Raw genomic sequence first — 26,029 nt, 5'->3', positions numbered from 1 at the left:
TCGGCCACGGGCGGCTGAGTCGCCTTGGACCAGTCCCTTGCTCCCCTGAGCGTCAGTCGCCGTGTGGGAATGAGGGGCCGCTGCTGGGGGCACGCAGTTTGTCTGGTGGGATTCCGGGGACCACGTGGGGGGAGGGGGTCCAGTCTCCCAGCGCTGCCTCCTCCCCACTGGTTTTGAAGAGGGCAGCCCCGTATTGTAAATACAGCCGCCGCCCAGAAAAGAGCACCAACGGTTTCCACCTGGGAAGCCGCGGGACCAGAGGAGCTCTGAGTATTTCTGGCGCCTTTCCCCCAGAAGCACCCACCTCTCCCAACTCACACGTGGCAGGTCCGCCTGCGGGAGCCACAGGGCACGGCTCTGGTCCACATCCTGCTTCCTGCAGGGCCCTGCGGTGAGGCCCAGCCCTGGGAGGGCACATGGGTGTTTGCTCCCAGGGGGTGGCAGGGGATGCTAATCGCTGCGGATCACTAGGCCCCAGCTGAAGGTCAGGAGGCAAGGCGACCCGTGGTTATAAATAACCGCGCCCGGCCCAGCCGCAGAGGGCAGCGCTGGACCTGTGCCCCCGCCCCCGACTGCGGCATCCCGACCCCCCTAAAGCCCCAGCCTGCAGTGTGACCTTTGGGGGCGAGGCGCAAGGTCAAACAGGGCCCAGCCTGTGCTTCCCTTGCAGGTGCCCCTGCTCGCAGGTGCCCCTGCTCGCCCGGTCTCTGCTGGGGGTGGGGCGGGAGGCACTGAAGTGGGGACAGCCCCAGCCCAGGGACCCGAGGGTGCAGAGAGCTTGAGGGATATAACCTAAGGACCCAGGCAGCCCGGAGTGCTGTGCTCTGACCTCCCACACCAAGCGTGCCTGCAGCCCACAGCCCTGCCTTGTGGCTTGTGGCTGCTGGGGGCTGGGAGACCCAGAACAACCCAGCTAAGGAGGGAGAGCCTGCAGGGTCCACCCTCCCAGCCCTGTTTCTAGAGCCTCAACTGTAATGACAGGAATGGACCCCAGAGCTCCTGGCATTCTGGAGGCTTCGTGGAACCAGAATCCCCAGTCTGGGGCTTCGGGAGTCTCAGAGACTGGGGAGAAACTCTGGTGGCCGGACTGAGGGACAAGGACGCCACAGGGACTGTGGGGGCCGGCCCCCCACCTCCCTCTGCACAGAAAAACGAGGTGGGCTTAACCTGCTCCAGGATTCATGTCTTTTATTTTTTTTCTTTTTAAGATTTAATTATTAATTTGAGAGAGAGAGAGAGCTCAGAAGTACACAGTGGATGAATTTGCACAAGCCGGACCCAGCACCCAGAAGCCCCCTCATGACTCCCTCCCGTCCCGCAGAGTAACCTCTCTCCCGACTCCCAGCCCCGTGGGCTACTTCGGCTTGCTTCTAAACCGAACTTGCATAGAGCCCTACACTCTGTGGTCTTTCCTGTCTCGTTCCTTTTGCTCGATACCAGGTTGGTGAGATTCGTCCATATCTAGGGCATTCATTCTCATTACTGGTAGCTGGCCACCGTGTGACTTATCATAACATTTTCACCCATTTTACTGCTGATGGACGTTTGGGTGGGTTCCAGTTCCTGGCTGTCATGAATAATGTCACTGGAGTATTCGAGTTCCTGTCTTCTGTGAATCTCTAGGCACATTTCTGTTGGGTATATACTCACGAGGGGCCCAGGACTGGAAGATATAGGAAGAGTTACTTTTTAACCAATGTTTTAATAAAAGAATGATTTTGCAAGGTAAGTTTTTTTCCACTTTAAAAAATGAGGGATGTACACGATTTTTTAAAATAGGGAAATACAGAAATGTAGAAAAGGAAAAAAAAAATCACTCAGAGCTACTCTCTAGAGTCAATCATTCAACAAACCCATCCACGGACATTTCCTAAGAACCTCTCCTGTGTCAGAGCCTAAAGGACAGAGACCCAGGTCCTCCCTCCTGGAGTGCAGGGCTGGGGGCCAGGTCAGCAGTGGTGGTGCCGAGGGACAGACCAGGGGACCTCAGCCCCTCCGTGGCTTCCACTAGCCACATCTCAGCCCCCACAGCCACTCCTGAGAAACCTCCAGCCCTGCAGCCGGGCGGCACCCCAAGACCTCCATATGGAAAGCGAGGGACGGTAACACAGTAAGTTGCAATCACAGGAGCAGAGGGCTGCAGGGAGGAGGACCCGCAGGGCGTCCCAACGATGGGAAGGCAGCAGGTGCTGGGGCTGCTCCCAGTGAGCATGCAGAGAAAGGAAAAGAAGGGAGGGAGGCTGGAGAGGCCAAGAGGCCAGAGGCAGACACACTGGACTTTGGTCTTTATCCTGAGGACCAGAGGAGGGATTTAAGCAGGGGAGGGAGCAGGTCAGATGTACTCGTTAGCAAGACCTCTGTGGATCCCTGTGGACCTGCTGAGACCTTGAGCCGATGAGCAAGAGGACAGGGGGGCGGGAGAAGAGGGGGATAAGGAGAGGTTTAAGGGGTGTTCTGGAAGGATCTGGGGCCTGGCTGGCTCTGGGGCATGGGGGAAGAGCAGGCATCAGGAAGGTGTGAGGTTCAAGGGAACGGGGAAGGCGTGGTGACATTGCAGATCTGCAGATGGTGGGATTGGCTCTGTTGAAGTTTTGGTGAGTTTCCCCAAGCTTAACAGGATCTACGTAGCTCTAAGAACTTCTGCGAGCTAGGTCGCTGGTACCTGAAGAGGGTGGCCTGAGCCATCTCTAGAAGGGGAGAGGTGGTTACTCATTTATTCGACAAATTGTTTATGGAGCACCCACCTGTCTGAGGGTTGTTCCAGGTGCTGGGGATACATTGCTGGGCAAAACAATTGTAGTGGGGAAGACTTAAATAAATATATATAAAGTGGTGATAAGTCTTAAGAAAAACTAAGGGTATAGGGGGTAGTGAGTGACAAGGGTGGAAGGGAGTCTATTTCAGATAGGGTGATCGGGGAAGGCCTCAGAGGATGGGGCATCTGAGCTGACACCTGAAGAAAGTGAAGGAATATGGCACTTAGATGGCTGGGAGAAATTGTCCAGGTAGAGGGCACAGCAAGTGCAAAGGCCCTGAGGCAGGCGATGCTTAGTGTGTCAGATGAGCAATGAAGAGGCCAGTGTATGAGGACTGGACCGAGGACGGGAAGGTGGAGGGAAGGCTGAGCAGGGCCAAGGGGAGGCCTTTCTACTCTGGGATTGAGGGGAGAGCTTGGTTTGTGGTGGGATAGCCTGATCTTGTTTTGTTTTAAAAGGATCACTCTGGCTGCCCTGAGAATGGACTGCAGGGTGTGGGGGAGGCGCTTATAGAGGTGCAAGTCAGAGAAGGTGGTGGCCTGACCAGGGTGGAGACAGTCAGGGAGGTGGGAGGTGGTCTGGCTGTGTGTGTCTCGTGCGGGCGGGGCCCGCAGTGTTTGCCGATGGGCCCTGTGCGTGTGAGCAAAAGGGAGGAGGCACGGAGGCCTGGCCGGTGGTTCCCATTCACCAGCCTGAGAAGCCTGAGATGGGCCCAGGGCTGCCAGCTCCCCTGTATCTCCCCTCTGTCCCGAATCTCCCCCGAAGCCTCCCCCTCCCCTTTATCCTATCCCCTCCCCTCACCTCTCCTCCCTTCTGCCCTTGTCCCCACCGCCTCCATCTTCTGTTTCAGGAGTCCCGTGGCCTCACTCTGTCACCTCCCTCAGGCCAGAGGGGCTGCTCTCAAGAATACGGCCATCATTCACTCCCGCAGTGCTGAGGACTGCGACCAGAGGCCCAGAGGCTGGGAGCTGAGGAAAAAGTAGATGTGGTCCCCCAGTCCCACCCTAGTGGGCGCCCTGCTGGAGAGAAAGCCCATTCTCCACTTTGGGGCATTTCCGTGTCCTGAGCCCCAGATGTGCACGGTAAATCCTGGTCTAAGCAAAGCCAAGAGTTCTTTGGGAGCTGACCAAGCGCTCACTGGGATCTGGGGCCAGGTTTCTCAAAGCCTCCTCTGTCTGCTCATGGTTGAGGGCTGGCTCGTTGGGCCTATGTGCAGCTCTGGGTGAGAGCAGCCACACCACATGGGCCTAAACCCAGCGCCTTGAGGCCACCTGTGGCAGGGGAAGAGGGCAGGGAGGCCAGGGACCTGCTTCCTGCCCGGGGCCTTGGTCTCATTCCGTATTTCCCACCTACCCTCTGCCCTAAACTCCAGACTGGGTGAAGGAGGGGAGTTTCAACTAATGCGTCCAAAATGTGAGCTCCTGGAACCCCTCCAAACCTGCCCCTCCCCCAGTCTGTCCCACAGCTGCCTCCTTCCAGAACTGGGCAAACCTTAGGACAGTCCTTCCAGCACTCACCCAGCAGCCAATCTGTCAGGAAGTGCTATCACTCTGCCTTGGAATCAGCCCCTCACCTGCGTGCATTGCTATGACCTGATCTAAGCCAACATCATCACTCCCGGGATCCTTACAATGGCATCTGCCCTCACCCCCTTCATTTTATTCCCAGTACAGTAGCCAGGGATTTTATTTAAAAATAAGTTAGATTATGTCACATGTCTACCCCCCACCCCGGTGAGTCTGGGGAAAAGTCGCAGTCCTTTCCGATTTTCCCATCTGCACCCACACATCATCTCCTGTGCCTCTCATTTGGCTCTAGCCACACTGACTTCCTTGTTGTTTGCGAACACAATGCACACGCCTACCTCCGGGCCTTTGCACGTCTGGTTCCTCAGCTTGGATCGCTCCCTCCCCTCAGTGTCTCCATGGTTTGCTCCTCACCTTCTTCAGGTTTTCACTCATACATTACTTTCTTGGAGAAGCTTTCACTAACTATCAAATTAAAAGTTACAGGACATACCTAGTATCCTGATCTTACTTTCTCATATTCTCCAATAAAAGGAACCAGGGATCGTTGAGAAATGGCTGATTCTGGGACTGTGGGTGGAGATACACAAGATGAGCCCGGAGCATCTTGTAGTGCCAGGAAGTAAGGAAATGCTAAATAAATAAATAAATAAATAACGGAGGACACAGGACCCACATGAGAGAGGTCCCAACAGCCAAAGTTAGAACAGATGGAGTAAGAAAACGACATATGATTGGATTATAACCCAAATGTAAAATAAACATCCATGAGTCCGTTATAAATAAGTGATTGGATCAATTAATAAGTGGGCAACAGGTAAGTCTCCTGTGCAAAAAAATTCTAAATAATTGAGGTACATACATCACCCAAAATGCGGAAGCGTAATTCCTGCTCCTTAAGCGTGGGCTGCACCCAGCAACTTCTTTCCGAGGAGGATGGCGTGGAAAGGGGGATGTGGGGGAGAAACTTCGCAGTGGGGAAACCTGGCGAACGCAAGGTCAATGCCGGGAGCTATAAATCATGTTGCTAGTATGTGCCCTTGATGTGACAACTTGACAAACACGGCACCTCACCTCTGTGCCTGCTCCTGGAAGCCCAGAGCCCCAGTCCGATCATGAGAAAAACATGAGGCAGATTTCAACACAAAATTCCTGACCGGTTCGCCTCAAAACTGCCAAGGTCATCAAAAACAAGGGAAGGCTGAGAAACAGTCACCACCAAGAGCGGCAGAAGACGACTCAGTGGAATGTATTCTCCTGGATGTGCTCCTGGAACAACAGCAACGAAAGAAATTAGGTAAACCGAGGAAACGTGAATAACCTGTAGATGTGAGTCAGTAACGAAGTATTAATGTGGGCTCAGTCATCGTAACACAGGTACCATTATAATGCGAGAGATCGGGGGAGTCCGGCACGGGAGGGGCCACACGTACAGGGAGGATTTGGGGAGAACTGTTTGTCCTATCTTAATTTTTCTATAAATTTAAACCTGCTCAAAAAAAATCAATTAAAAACTACACCCCCCCCCAAAACCCCATCCCTCCTCCCTGTCCCTTTCCCACTGCTCTTGTCACCATTTAAAAATAGGATACATTGAACTTCGGAATCTGTTCTTATCTGTTCACTCTCTATAAGATTCCTAAGGGTTCTGGCCCTGTTCGAACGCCAGCACCTAGAAGGAGTCTGACAAGCAGTAGGTGCGCCATACCTATTTGTCGAATGATTAATTTCTAAAGATAGCCACTGTTAGTTTTTCCAGTTTTTTTGCCTCTGTCTAAATACATTTATTATTGTTTTAAAAGAAACGCCAGGTTATAGGTCTTGCTTATCTGCTATCCTCACATGCTCGCTCTTGATGGTTTTTCCTGGTTAGGAGTCTTTACGACAGCACTTTTTTTAGAAGGGGCTGGAGCTTGCAGGCCTGGTGGGAAGCGGACTGGTTGTGCCTCCCGAGGAGCAGGCTCCGGGGCTCGGCGCTCGCTGGGTCGGCTCCGCCGCTGCCATGTGGGCAGGAAGGAGGGCGCGGTGCCAGGGCCGTCCCCTGACATCAGATCCGTGGGCACTAGAACCTGCTTGGTGGTGAAGGGCTGCGGCAGAACCCAGGGATTAAATAGCTTTCGAAATCCACCGGCCCGTCTGCGACCGGCCAGCGGGGCCACAGGGCCCATGCCCGGATCTTCTGCCAGCTCAGGAAGAGTGGAGGGCGCCATCCGGGCGTACATGTGGGGGACCTGGGGACAGGTGTCTCGCAGTGGGTTACGGCCCAGGCCCAAGCCTGACGGAGAGCTGAGCTACTGGGGGTGGGGGTGTGGGTTGGGGGCTGGCAGACCCTCTCCCCTGGGTGGGGGCTCGGAGGGTCTGCCCTGCTGCTGGGTTTCCTGGTAGGTAGGCTGGGGCCTGGGCAGGCTTCTGGGGAGCCCAGTGTGTTGGGGGAGGGGACGCTGTGGGGGGGAGCGGGAGGCCAGGAGCAAGGGGCATCTGTCCTCTGCACCCAGAGGCCATCTGCTTCACAATCGAGCCACTTGCCCTCCTTCCTGGTAGCAAGATGGAGCCACCCAGACTCCGCTAGACATATGAGTGCTAAAGATAAAAATACTCGAAGGACACATGCCTTCTGCGAACTGCTTTGCTAAATGCGCTGTTCCTTGGGAGCCACGGCGTCACTCCACCCGCCCCCTCCCCCCAAGCCGGCCCTGCTCATGCGCAGAAGCGGGGACCGTGCGGCCCGAAGCACCGCCCGGCGTATGAGGGCATGAGCGTGCGCATGCAGGTGCGTCCTCGGAGCACACGCCTGCTGGCACCTGGCTTCTGCTGCGCGCGCCTAGGGTGTGCGCACAGGGCGGGTGCTGGTGTCGTGGACTGCGTGCTTCTGTTTGTGTTTGGGTGTCTTTGGCGTGCTTGCCTTCTCGTGGGCGAGCCCCCGTGGGTGTGGGGGGCGCGGGGGTCTGTGCGCGTGTGCGGCGGGCTCTGGGCGCGGACCCGGGCTCTCCCGGTGCGCCTGCGGGGAGCCTGTGAGTCGACGTGTGTGAGCGAGCGCGAGTGGGTGTGTTCCGGCAAGGAGCGGTGTGTCTGTCCTTACGGGTGCACCTGCGTGTGAGCTTGTGACCCGTGTGTGTCCTCCGGGGTCGCCCAGGCGTGTGCACCGACGTGCCGTGCTCGGAGGTCAAGCTCTGAGAAAACAGATTCACACCGGCCCCACGGACCCCTGGCAGCCGTGCCACCCGCACACACATCCTGGGGACAGGACTGCGTTTTTTAATCTCTCACAGACGAGCTGACCTCTCTTTTTTTCACACGTCCTCGTACTTAACCATCCTTGTCCTAAGTGTCCCCGGCCCGGGCCGTAACCGTCCTCCGCCGTCCTTGCCTGGTCTCCTGCCTTCCCTGGCTCACTGGTTTGTGGCTCTCTAGGCCCGCGAGAGGCCCTGGAAGGCAAGGGCTCCTGAGTCATCTGTATTTGGTAAGAGCTGCATTTTTACACCCCCATGGAGAGTGTCGTGTGCCTGAGCTGACTGAAGGCCCAGAGAAGTCCTGACGTAAAGAAACCTGATGAAGTTAGCACCATATAGGCTTTTCTGGAGCCCTTTGGAACCTGATTTGAAATGATAAACGTGCTGGAATGGGCGCACATGCGGGGATGTTTGCAGGGCACTAGAGAGACACCCCGTCGTATACAGGCAGCCTCCAAGTCCGGGGGCACTTCTCCCATACTGCATGAGTCCTCACCCTTGGTCTCAGGTCTCAAAGCCGGTGGCCGGGCAGCCACACCTTCTTGCCACCAGGCCCCACAACCTGGCTGTCAGGGCGGAGGATGGCAGAGAAGCAGGTAGACAGAGACCCGGCCATCCGCGCCAACCTTCCAGGACGAGAAGCCACGTTTCTGACTCCAGGTCCAGTGCCCTGCCTCTCAGCATTCGCCCCCCAGCCCAGGTGCCCATCCCTTCCTCAGCCCAACCTTCCAGCAGCCAAGATCTCCAAGTACAATGGTCACGGTGGGGGGCGGGGGGTGTGGAGGGCAGGGACTTTCAGCCAGTCCCACTCCTGATCTGACCACTGCTTCCAGAGAATCTGGCAGAGTCCAGGAGGCTCCCTGATCTTCTCTCCCTCTCCCCCATAACACTGAAAGCAAGTGACACAAGAAGTACACGAACACAGTCTCTTTGTATGATTCAAATCATACAGAAGTAAAACCCAAAAGTCTCTTTAACCCCTCCCTCCCCAGTCCTGGTTCCTACCCCAGAGGTAACCACGTTAACAGTCCCATGTACACTCCCATTTCTGCATTTATGGATTTTAAATAATACAAGTGGAACATACTCTGTATTTTTCTGTGACTCGCTTTTTAAAAAATATTTTATTTATTTCAGAGAGAGAGAGAAAGAGAGAGCAAGTATGAGCAGAGGGAGGGGCGGAGGGAGAAGCCAACTGCCTGCTGAGCAGGGAGCCAGATGGGGTGCTCAATCCCAGGACTCTGTGATCATGTCATGACCTGAATCTAAGGCAGATTCTTAACCTTCTGAGCCACCCAGGCCCCCTGTGACTTGCTTTTTAAAAAAAAATGTAACCATCCGGTCCATGTCAATACATCTTAATCTATCCCCTTACTGTTTTTTAATCATTTACATAGTATCCCAGATTGTTGATGTTTCTCTCATTTATTGGATCGCTCCCCACTGATAGAGGTGTTCTTCCCCCCCCCTTTTTTTTTTGCTATTCCAGAATTAACAATGGTGTAACAAACATCTTTGAACGGATTTCTGGGTGGGAGGATATGCGGGAAAATGGATTCCTACACCTGGCACACAGGAGTCAGAACCCGAGAAGAAAAGACCAGGGAGGAGGCAGAGGTTCCGAGTGGACCCCAAGCAGCTGCGATCACAAGATCACAACATCCCCAGCGAGGGCGGGCGCCCCAGGCCCGCCTTGTTGCACTCCCCTCCTTCCTCTCCCAGCCATGCCAGGCTCTCCCCCGCTCCGCTCCGCTCCGCGGCGGTCCGGCCCCCACTCTCCGGCCTGCGGCCCCCGCGGCTGCAGAGCGGCCCGCACCTCAGAGGAACCAAAAAAAGCTGGCGCGTGGTGTGCGCGCGAGCGGCGCGGGGCTCTGGCGCTGCTGTTTTTAGTGTGCCTGGAGCCCAGAATATAGACTTAATCACCCCCAGGAAACGCGGCCATAATATTTTTGGTTGCATAAGCAAACTAAATTAGAAATCTGGAGCGCGTTCAAGACCTTTAGATGCGAGCGCGGGGGATCAGGGGAGAGACAGATGGGGATTAGGCGAGCTGAGCATCAGGAGAATAATTTCCTCTTTTAATTTGGGTTCCATCGACCAGGAAAGCAGCATTAACGGCCCAGTTACGTAACCGGCGCCAGGGCCCGCTCGCATGAGCTGCCACAGCGAGCAGGACCGGCCCTCCGCCTCTGCACCTGCTGGCCGGCGGGGCCTGCAGAGGCCCCCACTCAGCCGCCCCGGGGCGGCGGGCGCTGGAGAACGCCAGTGAGTCGGAGTCGTCCGGAGCCACACATCTCGGAACTGGCCCTCGGGATCTGAACTGGGGGGCCTTGAAAGAGGTTCCCCAGGTCCTTGCGCAGAAGCGGAGTGTCCCACAGCCCTGCACGCTGGGGGAGCGCTGAACGCAGCCTGAGGGTGCCCACTGCAGGATTGTAGGCAATAACAGAAAAGTGGAACCTAGCAAATGTTGGATAGCGAGGAGAATGGGTGAATCGCCAGTGAATTACAGAGCATACAGGCTAGGGCATATTCTAGGGCAGCACGAGAAAACTGGGGTGATCGCTCCGTTCAGACACGGACGACTGTCCCAGACAGAACTGAGGAGAAGAGAGCAAGTTGCAGAACACCACGAGCAGGACAGTCTGGTTTGTGTTAAAAAACAAACTGCATATCCCCGCAGACCCGTCTCCGCATCTGCAATGTACATGAAAGGGAATGCCTTTAAAAAGGGGGGGGCGCAAGGGTGGTTCAGGGCACTGATGGGGCAGTCCCCTTCGGAAGGAGGCAGGGCATAAAGGAAGGTCATGGGGAATTCGCATGTGACTCACACCAGAACGTGGACGTGTGTGCTTGTGTTATTTAGAAACAAACCCCCAAGGACGTGAAGGCTGGGGGTCGCCTTGCAGATGGAAGCTGGACTTCGCCTCCAGCCAACTTTGCAGAAAGCAAGAGGGAAGGTGTGGACGTGCCTTATGTTGGAGCAGGGAGGGTCTCAGAGGGGGTCTGGCTCAGCCCCTTATGATCTGAGCAGGGAAACCAACGCTGAGGCCAGGGGAGGGACCGGCCCCAGCCCCGCACACCAGCCCACAGCAGCCTCGTGGAGGCGGGAGCCGTGGGTTGTTAGCCTGTGGTTTTGCTACCACCAAATTCTCAAAAATGCTGGGGTCAGGGTGGTACAGGAGAAGGAGGCAGGAAGGGAGGAACTAGGCATCCACGGGGTGGGATAGGTGGGGAGCAATTGGACATCCATCCATCCAACCATCCCACAAACACGTCGAGGGCTATGGTGGATTTAAAGCAGGTCCGCAAATTCTTCAGCCCTCTTGCCGTTGGAAGGTGGGGGCTCTGTCTCTTCCCCTTGAATTGGGCTCACCTGAGTTATTCACTTGTAGCCCCCAGAAAGCAGTGGAAGGCTGGGTGAGAAAAGACCATGCAGCTTGCTCCTGGCTGTCTTGGAACACTTGCTTTGGGGGAAGCCAGACCGTGTCAGAAGGCCGGCTACTGTGAGGCTGCCTCGCCGGAGAGACCACACGGAGCCCCATGGAGCCCCGGCCAAGCCCCGGCCAGCCGCCAGCATCGTTGGCAGCCGCGCGCATGCATCATCTGTTCATCCCGACTCTAGAACCTTCAGGTGATCGCAGCCCATGGCAGACCCCCAGTGAGAACTGCCCGGCTGAGAACTCTCCAATTCCGGATTCACAAAACCGTGCGCAAAATAGAGCAATTTTAAGCCACTAAGTGGTAGGGTGATTTGTTCCAAAGCAGTAAGATCTGAAAAGAGCGTTACTCCACGCCAGGCCCTGCACACAGGAGTAGAATGATGAATCAGCATGGTCTCTGCCCCCCATAAACTAACAATTTAATGGCGAAGCCGGACACATAAGCAGATAATTATAAAATAATGTGGTAAGCATAAGGATGGAGTCATGCACGGGTAATACGGGAGCAGAGCTGGAGTCTGTAATCTAGGCTGGGTGGGGTCTGAAAAGTTTTCCTGGAGGAGGTGACATTGAACTGGCTTTGAAAGGTGAATAAGGGTTGTTGAGGTAAGAGATGAGGTGAGGGAGGCGTTTCCTAGCAAGCCCCAGAGGGGAGAAATAGAATAATGTCAGCCGGGGGGAGGGGAGGAATGTGGGCAGGTGGCAAGGGTCCCGGATGGTGAGTGACTGCGCACCAGGTGGCCGCTGAGTTCATACGGTGAATGTGGTGTTAGGGGATGTGGGATGGGCCCCGGGGCTGCTCTTCTGCTGAAACTCGGCTGCAAAGGTGTAGGTGGGAGACCAGTGTGGTAACCAAGGGCCTGGTGATCTGTGGTCAAAGTTCCCAGAATGTGTCCCGACAGGTGAGCCACAAGAAAGAGTGTCCAGGGACTGGGTAGATTCAGATCCAAGAAACGTTCATTTAATTCTTACTTGCGCCTGGGAGTATGTTTTTTTTTTTTTTTTAAGATTTTATTTATTTATTTGACAGAGAGAGAGAGAGACAGCCAGCGAGAGAGGGAACACAAGCAGGGGGAGTGGGAGAGGAAGAAGCAGGCTCCCAGCGCTCAGCAGAGCAGGGAGCCCCATGTGAGGCTCGATCCCAGGACTCTGGGATCAGGCCCTGAGCCGAAGGCAGACGCTTAACGACTGAGCCACCCAGGCGCCCCTGGGAGTATGTTCTACATAGGTTTTTCAATTTAATCCTTAGGCCAACCTTCATTGATTCAGCAAATAGTCGTTGAGCACCTACTGTATGCTAGGGCCTGGACTAGGTGCTGGGAACAAACATCCTGGTGATTAAGACAAACACTGTCCCTGCGCTCATGGAGCTTAGTGTGTAATGGAGGCATTACCTCCACCTGACAAAAGCTCGGAGAGACCAAGGAACTTGTCCAAAGTCACACAGCTGGTGAAGGGTGAAGCCCCTCATCCAGGATGCTTCAGGGCACCAAGGCATGCAGCTGTCAGAGGAAAGGGTAAGGCTGGGGCTGGAAGGCAGAGGGCAGTCTGATTCCAGGGGCCTGGGTCTGCAGGGAGGCTGAGGAACCAGCAAGGTGACCTTGGGTTTGGCCAGAACCCGGTCCTAGGGAACTTAGGCTCACTAGGACACAAAGAGGGCATCTCCCTGTTATAAGGAGGTGCACCTCGGGGCTGGAGTGGAGGTTTCAGGGGATGAGCAGGTCCCAGGGCACAGCTTGAGCACCTCCTCTTGATGATGATGATGGTACCCCCCCAGGACCTACTATACACTGGGCTCTGTGCTAAATGCTTTCCACACTCCAGCTGTTTGATCCTCCCAGCAACCCCCTACTGGCCCATTTTACATGTGAGAACACTGAGACTCCTGGAGGTCAGGTAACCTGCCTGAGGCCACACAGCCAGGTGGCAAAGCCACAGGAATGGACCCACCTGGCCACCCACACTGCCTCACACGGGAGCTGGTACGGGAACTGGCTGGAGACCAGAGCGCCCGGCTTGGGGGCCTGTGGGGAGACCAGGTGACAACCACTACAGTGCCCAGCAGGCAGCCTGAGCCCAGCCATCCCCCTCCTCCTCCTCCCAACTCATGACTGCCGGACGTGGACTTTTCTTTCCAGCTCCTCTAAAGGATCCAGGAGGTCACCTTGCAGGTGAGGAAACTGAGGCATAGGGAGAGCATGTTAATTGTCTAAGGTCACCCGGCCAGTCGCTGCCAGAGCGTGTACACACACACACTTTTCCCAGGTCTCCTGTCTCTAGCTGAAGGCATCAGTCCGAGTCCCCCGGGGCACATCACTTGTCCGTTCACACCCGCCCGCTAACAGGCTCTCCGCAGCTAAAATCAATGGGCATCTCCGGCCAAGCAGAGCTAACGCACCAGGAAGCGATGGCACTGTGGCCAGCTGGCAAGTGTGTGCGTAAGCCCGGCTCCGGTGACATTGTCACATGCCCAGATGCTTGCCCAGAGGAACCAGAAAGCTTGGTTTTATGACATCTCCTAATTTAAACATCGGTAATAGGCTTACACATTTTTTCCAGCATTAGCAAACAGTTTACCTGGTTTCAAAGGTACGAGTATGGACGTGGGATTTGAACGGCACAGCTGCCCTCTGGCCCTCACACACCTGCCGCCCGGCACACCCCAATTTGGGAAAAGTAAGGAGGTTGTCCTTGAAATCCAAGGAACCCTCCAGCCCTGAGGAACCTTAATTAGGCCTGGTGGCTTTTCCCATAAAGCTGGTGCTTCTCCATCTTGTTGGTACTTTAGAATCACCTGGAGGCTTTGACAATCCTGATGCCCAGGCTGCACCCGGACCAGTTAAATCAGGGTCCTGGGGGAGAGTCCGGGCCCCAGCGTTTTTAAGAGCTCCTCCCGTAATCCTCACGCAGACCAGCCGCATCAGCAGCACGGGGTAGCTTGTTAGAAATGCAAATTCCCAAACCCCACCCTAGAACCACTGAATCAGCGCCTCTGGGGCGGGGCCCCCGCCAGCCGTGGTCTAACCAGCCCTCCAGGTGATGCTGGGGCTCGTGATTTCAGGCCGAGGCGGGGTGAGGCCCAGGTGGTGTCTGCCCAGACCTCCACCCAGCTGAAAACAAGCCGCTTAATAAGACGCCTTCGATTTAAAGATGCTTTTTGGAGGGGCGCCTGGGTAGCACAGAGGTTAAGTGTCTGCCTTCGGCTCAGGGCGTGATCCCGGCGTTATGGGATCGAGCCCCACATCAGGCTCCTCTGCTATCACATCAGGCTCCTCTGCTATCACATCAGGCTCCTCTGCTATGACCCTGCTTCTTCCTCTCCCACTCCCCCTGCTTGTGTTCCCTCTCTCACTGGCTGTCTCTATCTCTGTCGAATAAATAAATAAAATCTTTAAAAATATATATATAAAGATGCTTTTTGGAAAGAAAAAAAATTTTTTTACTCAATTTATTAATTCCCAAGGATCAGAAGACACTACATCGGTTGGGCTATTCTTCCTTATTCGACTGGAAACGTTCCCCGCTCTGACCATCCCCTCCTTGCCAATCTGGGACCAGACGCCCTCCCAGCACCAGGCTGTCACACAGCAGATGCTCACTGAACATCAGTTTCCTTCCTTCCGTTTGCGCCTTGGACTTTACAGAATGGTGCCTTACATACGTCCTACCGCTGTTTTGATTTATATTGAAGTTACTCACATTGCCCAAGTGTCCTGCGTGGGGGTGGCCAGCTGCCTGGGATTAGGAAACACTGGGTCTCATCCAGTCGTGGTTTGTCCTTAACCTTTGCCGATGCTGAGGGATCTCAAGGAAAGTGAGAAAGGGGGAGGCAGACCGCACTGATGATTTTACTCCATCGCTGCAAAATGACCTTCCCTTGATTCTATGACACACGAGATTTACCAAGAGCTTTTTTGTTTTTTCTTTTGGTGGGAAAGGAAAATACAAGCACATCATGTGTATATGTCAGTTGTAAAATGCATTTGTACTTTAGAAATGTGAAAAATGTCTATTTCAGAGGTGATGAGATGGGACTGCCCTCTGAATAATGATGCGGAAGAAGCACGGGGGGATTCTATAGAACGATGCCCTGGGCTACAGGCAATTTTTTGCTCTTTGGGGGTCCTTGTCATGGGCATTACCATGGGCTTTGTGTAGTGGTTACAAGATAACATTTACAAAGAGAAAGAAATCCCACAAAGTCTCCTGGGGGACATATGTTTGGGAAATCTGCTATCACAGGTCCTAGGTCTTAGGGCTCGACTTCGGTGCCTGTGTAACCTCTGCTAAGTCACTCTTGGGGCAAGTTTGTTCACTCGCCCTAGGGATCGTGACCCTCTCTGCCTGGCCTGCTTCATGGTTCGTCAGGGAATCAAATGCAGGGATTATTGAAGGGAAGAGCAAGTAGAAATCCTAATCTGGTTTAATTTGGGAAGGGGGGTGTTTCTGGGACAGCCCCCTCCCCCCAATCCAAGCCAACAGCCTTGTAGCAGAGCCTTTGCAATTGCAGGACGCAGCTGACCACCTCTGCTTCCAGGGGGGGCCCCGACTTACTGGCTGGCAAAAACACAGTGACTTAGGTGCCAAAAATCTCGAACCCACCGGCGACTACAAATGCATTGCAGGGAGATAGGGTTGGTCAACACAGGACACGCAAACGCCCGATGTGATCCTGGGGCTGCCAAAAGGCCTGAGGTTCTCCCTACTATGGTCTCCCCTTTGGAGGAAATCACTCTCCAGAGAGGCCCCATAAGATGTAAAGGTGTTATTTTAGCAAGATCAATGCTGAAATCTAGAACGTAGACTGTAGACTGTAGATGGATCTTTTGGCCTTCCCTGGGTGGTTTGTTTTGTTTTGTTTTTAAGTGTTTCGATTTCCCACAAAACAGCCATAATCCTTCTCATTCCTGTGGCCGCTGTTTGGGGTGTGGTGGGACTGGACGTGGCAGTCCCAACAGGGGCTGCCTGGGCCCCAGGGCACTGGAGACGTTTCCAGAGAGCCAGACGGCATGGCTGCTTCAGCCATGAGCTTCCTGCTGCAGCTTGTGCTGGAGAATTTGAGGAGCCGAGAAAGCTTCTCACCCAAATATAAAGACGGGATGTTTCACGACTCTGAAGTCATGGGGATTCGCTGGAGGGGTTGGGATCCAATCCAGTAAAGGAGAATAACCAACGTGCGCTTTCGTGCATTCGGTCGGTAGTGCTTTTTGAGTACCTACTATGTGCTGGTTCCCTCTAGGGCCCGGGGGCCCATTATTTAATTTCCCCACCAGCTTATGCAAGAGGCACTGTTGTTCCCATTTGCAGATGAGTAAGCTGAAGCTCTCAGAGGCCAGGTTCCATTGATGTCCGTCCCCTGCAGGAAAGCTGTACTCCAAGTCTCCTCTCCGCTGGCCCAGGCTGGCAGGGGCGGGGCAGAGGCTAGAAGGCCTGTGGTGGGGGTTGCCCACTCATTGCCCTCTGGTGCCTGGGGTGCTCCATGCTCTCTGGCTGGGGTCAGAGTCTCCAGGGGCCCCTCGGCAGCCTCACCCACCCTGCAGAAGGAGGGCCGGGGCACCTTATAGACACGTCTGTGTGTGCCCCTTCCGGAGAGACAATGAACCGGCTGACCTCTGACCCACCCTCCAGCCCAGACGCTGTAAACGGCAGGTTCCTAAGAAGATCCCAAGAAACGCTCATGTTTACTGGGGACCGCTCTACTTATAGAACTTACACTTTACAAGGTTTGGAAAAGTATTTAAAAGTCACCCGCGATGCCACCAGCTAGAGAGGACCAGGGTTAGTGTTTGGAGGTCTCTTGCCTTTCTGTCCCCAGGTGATGTCAAATATGAAACACAAGCAGATTGTCTTCCCCTCTGGGGGCACGGATCACGGGTATCTGGTGTTGTTTGTATCCCCTCCATCCCTTTTTTGGCTTGTTTGGAGACTTTTTTTTTTTTTTTTAAGTCCTTCCTTGTACGTAGCACAGACTTCAGGAAATACTTGTTCAATGAAAGAGCGGCAGGCAGAGCCCGGTCATGGTTGGGGCCGGAACACTGGCTGGCTTTGGTGGGGCCCAGCACTGGGCTGAGACGGCTCGTCGCCACTCACTGCCCAGCCATTCCCGGCAACCCTGGCCCGTGCTCAGCCCTCACTGGGCTTTGTCGACCTTTAATAAGAGAGAGATGCAGGTGGAGAGGAGAAGCCGACCTGGGGAAGGGGGGGGGGCGCTGTGGTGTCAGCCAGGGTCTCGGCCTCCTCCCAGGGTCACAGGCAGAATACAACCCCAGGACTAAAGTGTGGGGATCCTCCCCTTTGAGAGCCCTGAGAGGGTGTTCGGCAATAGGAGACCGATCTTCAAGAAAGCAGGAGGTCTGTACATTCCGAGGGTTGGCCAGGCCAGCAAAGGTCGCAGAGTTTCTCTTCTGGAGACTTCCAAGAATCGGGGCATCGTTGTGCACTGGGTCAGCCGCCACCTACCCCGGGGCAGTGGGAGAGACCAGGGACTTTGGGAGCCCTTCCAGAGAGCCAGGAGGCCGTGGCAGGCTGTGGACAGAGGAGGGTGTGGTGGGATGGCCGAGCTGGGGGAAGGGCAGGGTTTCCTCCCTGGGCTGGGCAGGGCGCCTTGCCAATCCGAGGGACCCGGCTTCGTGCTTCTCCGGGGCTCAAGCCCCTCTCAGATCTGGGAGCTGGTGAGAGCCTTCGGACGGAGCTGGCCCACTCGACAAAGGTACGTTAGGATTCTTCCCGGAAAACCAGAAGGAGGAGGGAGTTCCAATGCCAGGCTGCCAGCCCCTGCCAATGGGGAGGCCTGCACGGTAAGGCCTCGGACCCCTGGGTCTGAATCTACACTCTGCCACGTCCAAGCTTGGTGACCGTGGGCAAGACGAGATCTCACCTCTCTGAGCGTCAGTGTTTTCCCCTGTGCAATGGGGATTCAAACCAGAACAAAACACCAAACTTTTTTCCTCTGTTTACCTCCCCCTCTCAGGGTTGCCGAGAGGATTATGCAAGATAAATTAGGGAAAAGGTGCTCAATAAACCTTATTCTGCCCTAAAGGGTGGTTCTCAGAATTAACTGCCCATCCGAATTGCCTTGGGGACTTGGTGAAACCACAGCTCCTCCCCACTCCCCTGCCAAGCAGGTCTGCGGTGGACCTGACTTTGCCTTGTTCCTAAGAGCCCACCGGTGATTCTGAGGCAGCAGGACCCCCCACAGAGCACCAAAGATGCTAAAAGGCTATTTCCAGGCAGGGATCCTGAGTGGGGGCGCAGGGTCTCCCCGCCACCCTCAAAGCCTGGCCCACAGCCCCTCCCTCCCAAGGGCGCAGCGCACCCTGTTGTGAGCTGCTGGTTGCTGGGATGCGATGTGGGTTTTTGTCTGCTGTCCCCACCCCTTGCCAACCCGCCCAGCAGGCCCCACTGCCTTGGCAACGCATTGCAAAGTCCACACAAAGGGAAACTGTGCCGGGGAGGCTGGTCCTGCCCGACGCCCGGGGAAGGGTTTCCATGGCAACGCTGACATCACCAGGCTCAGCTGCCTGCCAAGCCAGGCCCTGAATGGAGGCGCCTGGGTGACCGCGCTGCAGCCCCCGTGGAGAAGGGCGACCCAGGGGCTCTACGTGATGCTGGGGCGGGCCTTCCCCAGTCCCGGGCCCCATGCAGATCTGGGTTCAAAATCCAGACCTGCCCCTGACTTGCCCGGTGACTGAGCACGCCGCAGAGCTGTCTGAGGCTCATTCTCCCCGTCTACAGCACAGAGCCAACAGTGTTTACCTTGCCGTGAAGATTACACAAAATCACAGATAATATATGGCTCCGTGGTAAATTGTAAAAACCGATTCCAGGGGTGAGTGGCAACACTAGGTTGTTTCCAGGGGAGCCCCCTGACTGCCAGCCCCCTTGATGGAGGATCCTGGAAAGAAGCCTAGGAACCGGGAAGGAGAAGGCGCGATTATTCAGCCGCTCCCCCTGGGGGAGGGGCGGATGAGGGGGCAGCATCTGGTTAGGAAAGTCATGGAATGGGGCAACTGTGGGTCCGGATGGTGGCTCCGGGCTGTTCCGATCTCACACCCTGGGTTCAGAGAAGGGGATGCAGGGGTCCAGAAAGTACGTGGCACTGGCCCCGTCATACCCTGAGTGATGAGGCATCAGGAGGCGGATTAGGGTCCCCCTGCACCCTGTGGGTGCACCCTGGGTGGGGGGAGCCACCTCTGTTCTTCACACAGAGGAAGGACACTGATGGCTCTGCAGAAACCAGGAGTCAGAAGCCCCGGCAGGAGAGGCTGTGAGCCTCAGAGAGCTGTGAAGTGTGGGTTGGAGTTCACCCCCGTGTAGTATGCAGGCAGCAGGGGGGTGGGGGCGCTGAGAAAGGCCACGGGGGCTTCCTCTTAGCTGCCTCCCCCTCTGGGCTCTTTGCAGGGGCCAGACAGCGTGCTCAGAAGGTTCCCTCCACCATTTCCTCTCCCCAGGCTCTGGCCGGGGTGCTGTCTGCTCTCCAGCAGTGCCCGCAACCTACCCACCCCCCCCCCAGCACCCAAGGTGCGGGCCCTTCTAAGAAGAGGCCCCCCAGAGTGCTGCCCACCCGCTCCTCTCCACCACCAGCTTTGCCCTTCCCAGCCTGTCCCCCTCAGGGTCCACACCCGCCCCACGCTCTCCATCTTCAAGGGAGGTGCTGGGGCCTGTCCCACTCACAGAGGCGCGGCCTCAGGCCAGGGCTCTGGACCCCTGTGCTGCCAGGCGTTGCTCAGCTGCTACCCAGACGCCTGTGCCCGGAGGCCCTGAGCTCCCTTTGCGGGAGGGCGGTCCTCCCACCCTGCCCCTCAGGAAGCTTCCGGTGAGTTCTGGACTAGCCATTCGGACCTGATAGTAGGAAGGCTGCAGCCCCTCATTCCGTCCACCACCCCCTCCTTCACCTCCCAGGGTGAGGGACCCAGTGTGCTGCTGGGACGAGGGGCGTGTGGGTCACAGGAGGAGAAGGGAGCCATTGGGGTCACTTTGCCAGGCTTGTGCCCAGGGGAGGACAGGAAGGAGCTTCCTATGCACATGCCATGGTCTGTCCCTGGGTCCCTATGGACCCTCCGCCCCTCAGGGCCTGGAACTGACTTATAGTCACCTGCTGTGGTCTCCTGCTCAGACGGACTATGACACGACACTGTTTGGCTTCAAACTGGTTCTGTAAGGGCGGCCCCTGTCCAGTATCCCGAGGGTGCAGTGTCATCCACGGGGGGGGGGGGGGGGGGGGCGTGCCCTGCAGGAGGCCGTGCCTGGGAGCAGGAGGGCCCAAGGCGGGGGTGGGGGGAGACGGAATGCCCCTTTTGAAAAAGGGCTCCCCTGGGAGAAGAACCTGGCGCCCGCTTAAGACACATTCTCTCTCAGCACAAGGGAGCTGCCGGACTCCATCAAGGGGACAGTGGCTGGACTTCGGCCCCTGGGACACCAGCCACACCTTCCCCAGTCTGCCTTTCCTTCAGGGAGACAGGAATTGGGTCAAAAGTTGGAAGCACCTGACAGTAGGCCAACTCTTCCCAAACCAAGTAATGGGCTTTCCCAGGCTGCCTCCTGCAGCCTCCTCGGCATGGGACGGTGGGCCCCAGTGTCGGGGCCTGAGCTCTAGCGCCCAGAACACATTTGGGGAAGTGCCCCGTTCGCTCAGGCCACCTGCTCGAGGCTTCAAGAGGCTCCCGCAGCTGGCCCAGGTCTTCAGACACTCTAGGGGGCTCGATTCTGGACTCTTCGACTTGAGTCTGCTCAGCCCAGCACTGATTTACACCACGTGGTTCTGCAGGAGAAATCAAGTCGGCCCTCAGCGTGGGGAGAGCCGCAGCTGCGGCCTGCGGTGGGTGGCTGGCCTTGGCCCGCCCTCGCCGTGACCCTGGCTCCCGCCTCTCACCGACCTTCACAGATTCCTCACTGAAGAACCTCTGGCCCCAGCGTGGCGTCCCGTGGCCTGGACGGAGCAGGAGCCAGCTGCCGAGGGTGAGGACTCCAGGCTCCCTCCCCGGGGAAGTCCCGGGGCTTCCGGAAGGCTCTTTCACACCTACCACGCCACTGCACCTCCCCAGGACCTGCTGAGGAAGGTACTGTCTTTTCCAGGGCACCAAAAAGGGAAGGGCGTCACAGCTACTCCTCCACGGAGACCAGATGCCCCAGGCCTGTCCTGGGTTCCATGTCATCTCTGACCAGGGAGCACGGCCCACCCTGGGCACCCCAGGGCTCACACAGACTGTCTGAGAGTCGGTGGGTGGGCTCCTGCCTCCCCAAGGTCTCCAAAAGCTGGAGAAAACTCCCTCTGTCCTCCTTGTTCCTTCTTCTCACCAGAGTGTTGACACCAAGTGAGCACTCAGTGACAGGTGAGACCCTGCTGCTTGGGAAACGGCCACGCCAATGACAGCGGGCTCAGCCAGCAAGGACGCCCTGCCAGTGAGTGGCAGATGGACCGTCTCAGGGCCGAGACAGCCTAACCTCGCCTGAAGGGCAAAACGAAGGGCTGTTCTGGATCCCGGCTCTCAAAGTGACTGTCCATTCCAAGACACATGTTGGCGGGTCCTTAGCCCCCAGCAGCCCAACCCTCAGACCAGAGATGTTGTGTCCTGGGGTCCTTCTGCCAGAGGCCGGGGCAGGCCTGGCACAAGCCTGGGAACCGCAGACAGGTCTGCGTCCCAGGCTGGCGTCTGGAGGCCCAGTCTCCCTCGGGCTGACCAGCTGGGACACTTTGAACAAGGGCCCTAATCTCGCTGACTCTCCATTTCCTTGTCTGTAAAACCGGCCCAGCCGACGAGGAAGGTGTTGTGGGGGCAGACGAGATCCTGTGTGCCCAGCTCTGTAATGAGGCAGGCGCTGAACAAAGGGAGGAGGGCGGCCCCCACCCTCTGACCACACAGTTGAGGGGATCAAAGGCCAACAAGGACATTCAACTTTGTTGGAAGAACCAGAGATTGTAAGGTGAAGCCTCTGCCCCCTCCCTGGCCACCTCTGCCTCCTTTGGCTTGGCCCCGGCCCCGTGGAGCCAGGTCTGAGTTAGGCCAGGAAGGCCGGTGACTCATAGTGACCTCACTCCTCCTTGGCTCTATGGTTCCTTCTGTAAAATGGGCACAGCAGCTCTTGGCTAAACAATCTCCCAATGAAAGGCCCCTGATGGCTGTGGAACTCTGTGATTACCCTCACCACCGCTCCTTGCTCTTACTCATCTGCCCAGGAAGATGTGCAAAAGGGGGAGAGTCCAGAAAAGAATCAAAAAATAAAGAAAATAAGCTTCACTTGCAGTCCAGAACTCAGAGCCAGCTGGGTCTCACACCTGTCCTCATCACAGCTGGCTGTTCCTTCCCTGTCACTTTTCCACAACAAAAGACATGTTACCATTTAACCAGGCCATGGGAATTGGGGCCAAACTCTCCAAATGGCAAACCAGCAGGACCTGTTTGCTGGGACACAGTAACCCCACTGGACCTGGTAAGTGGCTGCCCTCCTACAGCCCTCCAACTCCTGCCAGGCCCAGCCCAGCAAGGTGACCTTGGCAAGTCTCCTGACCTTCCCTAGCATCTACCATGTGTCACGGGGGACGTTGGGGGGAGGAGCTGCCAGGAGGAACCAGAGATGGGGCTTGGGGGGAACACACAGATATCCAAGGGGGAAGGAAGCAGTGTCCTCCAGACTTGGCTGGGCAAGCCCAGAGTGATCCAAGAGTCCTGGAGAGACAGGCTAGGAGGGGAGAGGGAGATTGAGCAAGAACTAGAGAGAAGGGGGCCCCCAAAGTCTACAGGCTGGGGGCCATGGGAGCCAGGGAAGGGACAGGTCCTGCCTCTTCCCTCGGTCCTCCCACTGCAGCACCGAGGCCAGGTCTGCCAGGTCTCCCTCCTTGGGTCCCTCCTGAAGCAGGGTTAGGTCTTAATCACCCCAGGGGCCCCCACATGTCTGATACCTGTATATATCATTAGCGCTTATGGAATAACTGCTTGGCTCTAATTCTTCTCCCCGAAGCCCCAGCCTTTGGTTGATTCAGCACCCGGGTTCCTGGACTCCCAGAGCAGGGTGGTGGGAGGGGTCTTAGCGATGATTAGGGTGGGGATGAGGGGGTAAAGAAGAGGGTGTGGGAAGGAACTTATGCTTTACTTTTTTTTTTTTTTTTTTGCCCAACCCAGGGCTTGAACTCACGACCTGGAGCTTGAGATCAGAGCTGAGGTCAAGAGTCAGATGCTTAACTGACTGAGCCACCCAGGTACCCCTACTTTATTATGTTTTAAAAAAATTATTTGCCTGAAGTGATATCAGATTATATATGTTTCCCCTTTTTAAAGTTTTAAGTAAATTTAAATTATAAAATATTTCAAATATACAGAGAAGAGCAGATAGCCACACACCCAACCTTGAGCTTGAATAAATGTTAATGCCGTGCTATATTTTCTTTAGGTCTCCTTTGGTCCAAAAGTTAAATGTTGACAATAGAACCCAAGTGCCATCCCCAGTTTATGTCCTTCCTCCCTCTTCAGAGGAGGCCTTGAACTTGAAATTGATGCATTTTTCCATGTGCATTTTCATACTTTTACTACAGAAATGGGTCCATAAGCAACCTACAGTGTCCTTCTGATGTTCATAAAATGCTGTTGAAACGTGAGCTGTGGACTGAGGAATGGTGCAAGGTTTTCCTTCTTGGTCCTCTGGGGCCTGGCCTACGAGTTACCTCCAGGGCTGGGGCTGCAGGAGGCCAGGCCCAAGCTCTCACCCTCTTCAAACAGGGGCAACTCTCTCCTCTGACTTATAGATGGGGCTTCTGTGTGAGATTTCCTTGGAAAAACAGGTTCCACAGCTTGAAATCCCAAGTCTAATGGAAACCCCTCTCCTGACAGAGGATGTAATTAGGGCCCAGAGAGGGCAGGTGACTTGGTCAAGGTCACACAGCCGGTTCAGTGGCAGTGCCCACTGATGCCCAATTCAGGGTTCTCTGTCCCCCACCGGCCTCCCTTGTTAAACAGAGGAAAGACAGATGAGCACCCAGCCTCAAAGGCTGATTTGCTCCTGCACTGGGGAAAAGGAAAAGCAGTCTGGACCGGCACCTATAAGGACACCAAACCACCACCCCTTTGGAGAATCACAGGGCACAAGGAAAGCCCAGTATGGCAGCCACCAGCCACCTGTGGCTGCTGAGCACTGGGAAGGGACCTAACCCAAACCAGGAGCTTCTGCGAGGTGAGCTACACACGGGCTTTCAAAGACTCAGTATGGAAAAAGGATGTAAAAGATCTCATTCGTTTTATGTTGATTGTACGTTGAAATGATAATATTCTGGATATGTTGGGTTAGGCAGAATATGTTCCTAAAATTGATTTTACCTGTTTCTTTGCACTTTTTAAAACGTGGCTGTAGACAAAGTTAAAATTATATATGCGCCAGCTTTCTACTTCGCTGGATAGTGCTGCCCTAGGCCTTATACCAGTGGCCAAAAGCAAAGCAGTCAGACCGCAGAGAGCGAGGCCAGAGCTGGAGAAAGATGGACTCCGGAAGCGCTGAGTGGGGGGCTCTACACAGAATCCACACCAGGGCACAGGATTCTGATCAGGAGGGGATGGAACATGCAATTGCCCTCCTGCCCCCTGTCAGGGGCTCCTCTCTCTGAGCTCCTCTCACCCTGGCCCTCCAGGATCCAAGCTCGCCCTTGCCTCTGTCCTTGAGAGCCCTGGCGTTCCCTCCCTCTACCTCTGTCTGCACAGACTCTAGGGAATTGGGACAGTGTGAGTCCCCTCTTGCAGATCTCTGGCCTCTTTTTCCTGTAATGATGACAGGGGTCTTTGCTGCCCCCACCCCATCTTCCCTGCCCCATGGAAGTTGAGTGCTAAAACCGGACTCCTCCTCCTGAACCACCTCCCCCACACACCACTGGACCTCCAGGAGAGGGACCCCGGGCTCTAGTGCGCTGCGGAAGCCCCCCCACCCCATGGCAGCAGGCACACTCCATGGCTCCTGGTGGTGAGAGGGGCCGCTGAAGGGCCTCAGCGTCTGGATACCATGCCTCTTGTCTGGCATTGTGGGAGATGCCCAGCCCACCCCCAGGAAGCCTTCCACGAGGACTGTCTTCCCGGGCACCATCGCCCAGGTCTGCGGTTCCAGCCAATTATTCTGTCGTCCCCAGAGTTGGCAAAGCATGACACTTCCCTATTGGAACTTCTCAGCTATCTCCCCATGCAGCTGGGAGCTGTCAGCCAGCAGCTTTTCTCTGTTAAGGTAGGGGTGAGGAGCGGGGGGTGGGGGGCTGCAGTGCCTATCAGAAAATGAGAAAAATGTCAGGCGCTTAAGTGCATATGACAGATAGCAACCTCTCCTCCCCATGGGGGGAAACAGAATCCAGGATGTAACAACTTTGGAGTTTTCGACGGACTGGGGAAAAACCCCCAGCAGCCCCCTCTGCTACTACGACGTAACGCAGAGGCACGTAGGAAAATATTCCGATGACACCAAAGCCAAGTTTTTGAAGGATGGACACGTAATTCGCCTTTCGTCACAGGCTTTTGAAAATCCAGAGGTGGGTGCCGGTAGGAAGCTCTGGGACGCTCCCTCCACCTCCCTCTGGGGAATCCAAATCATTGGATTTTACAGGACACTTCCCTGGAAATACGCTTTCTAATTTAGAAAAAGTCGTCAACAGAGCCCTGCGCTCCAGAAACCACAGACTATGGAGAATGAGCGTACGTGTTGAGAGTTCACTGTTTTAATCAAATAAAAGCTACAACAAAGTTCATCTGACACATAGTTAATGAGATAATCATTGTTGCGCTTCGCGGGAATTAGACATTAATGGGAAGCAGTTTTTATAAATGACGGTAATTATACTGCTGCCTTTACTCAGCCAAAATTTTAAGATTTTTTCTTCGTGTTTTGTTACTTCCCTTGTATATGCGGTCGGTGTCTGTGATGAAGTTTCCTGTGGGTCTCGGGGCGGTGTTGTCACTGTCGCCGCCCGCCCCACCCCCACGCGGGGCGCAGGCCCACAGCGACGGCGAGGTTTTCTTGAGCACCTACCATGTGCCGCTGCTCGAAGCACTCAGCTCGGGTTATCTCGTTGAATCCTCACAAGACTCTCCAGAAATAGGTGTTTTTAGCTGGTA

At 55.6% G+C, this 26,029-nt stretch overlaps 2 long non-coding RNA genes across 3 annotated transcripts; one reads left to right on the top strand and one right to left on the bottom strand.

Annotated features, from left to right (window-relative positions):
- Window positions 1-1,178: 1,178 nt before the first annotated feature.
- Window positions 1,179-6,287, bottom strand: LOC123001799 (uncharacterized). Of its 2 annotated transcripts, XR_006411083.3 has the most exons (4): window positions 6,125-6,281; window positions 5,357-5,551; window positions 5,145-5,266; window positions 1,179-1,663 (listed from the first exon to the last, which is right to left on the bottom strand). It is a non-coding gene; the product is annotated as an uncharacterized LOC123001799 (long non-coding RNA). The 2 variants fall into 2 exon arrangements; XR_008961322.1 differs by having other exon boundaries at window positions 5,145-5,551; window positions 6,125-6,287.
- LOC123001800 (uncharacterized) lies at window positions 5,381-25,667 on the top strand. The gene is made up of 4 exons (XR_006411085.3): window positions 5,381-5,579; window positions 20,836-22,382; window positions 23,072-23,148; window positions 23,482-25,667. It is a non-coding gene; the product is annotated as an uncharacterized LOC123001800 (long non-coding RNA).
- The last annotated feature ends 362 nt before the right edge of the window (window positions 25,668-26,029 follow it).

Source organism: Ursus arctos, unplaced genomic scaffold (assembly GCF_023065955.2).
Source record: "Ursus arctos isolate Adak ecotype North America unplaced genomic scaffold, UrsArc2.0 scaffold_24, whole genome shotgun sequence".
NCBI classification, from domain to species: Eukaryota; Metazoa; Chordata; class Mammalia; order Carnivora; family Ursidae; genus Ursus; species Ursus arctos.
This window is presented reverse-complemented; position numbering and strand designations above follow the sequence as displayed.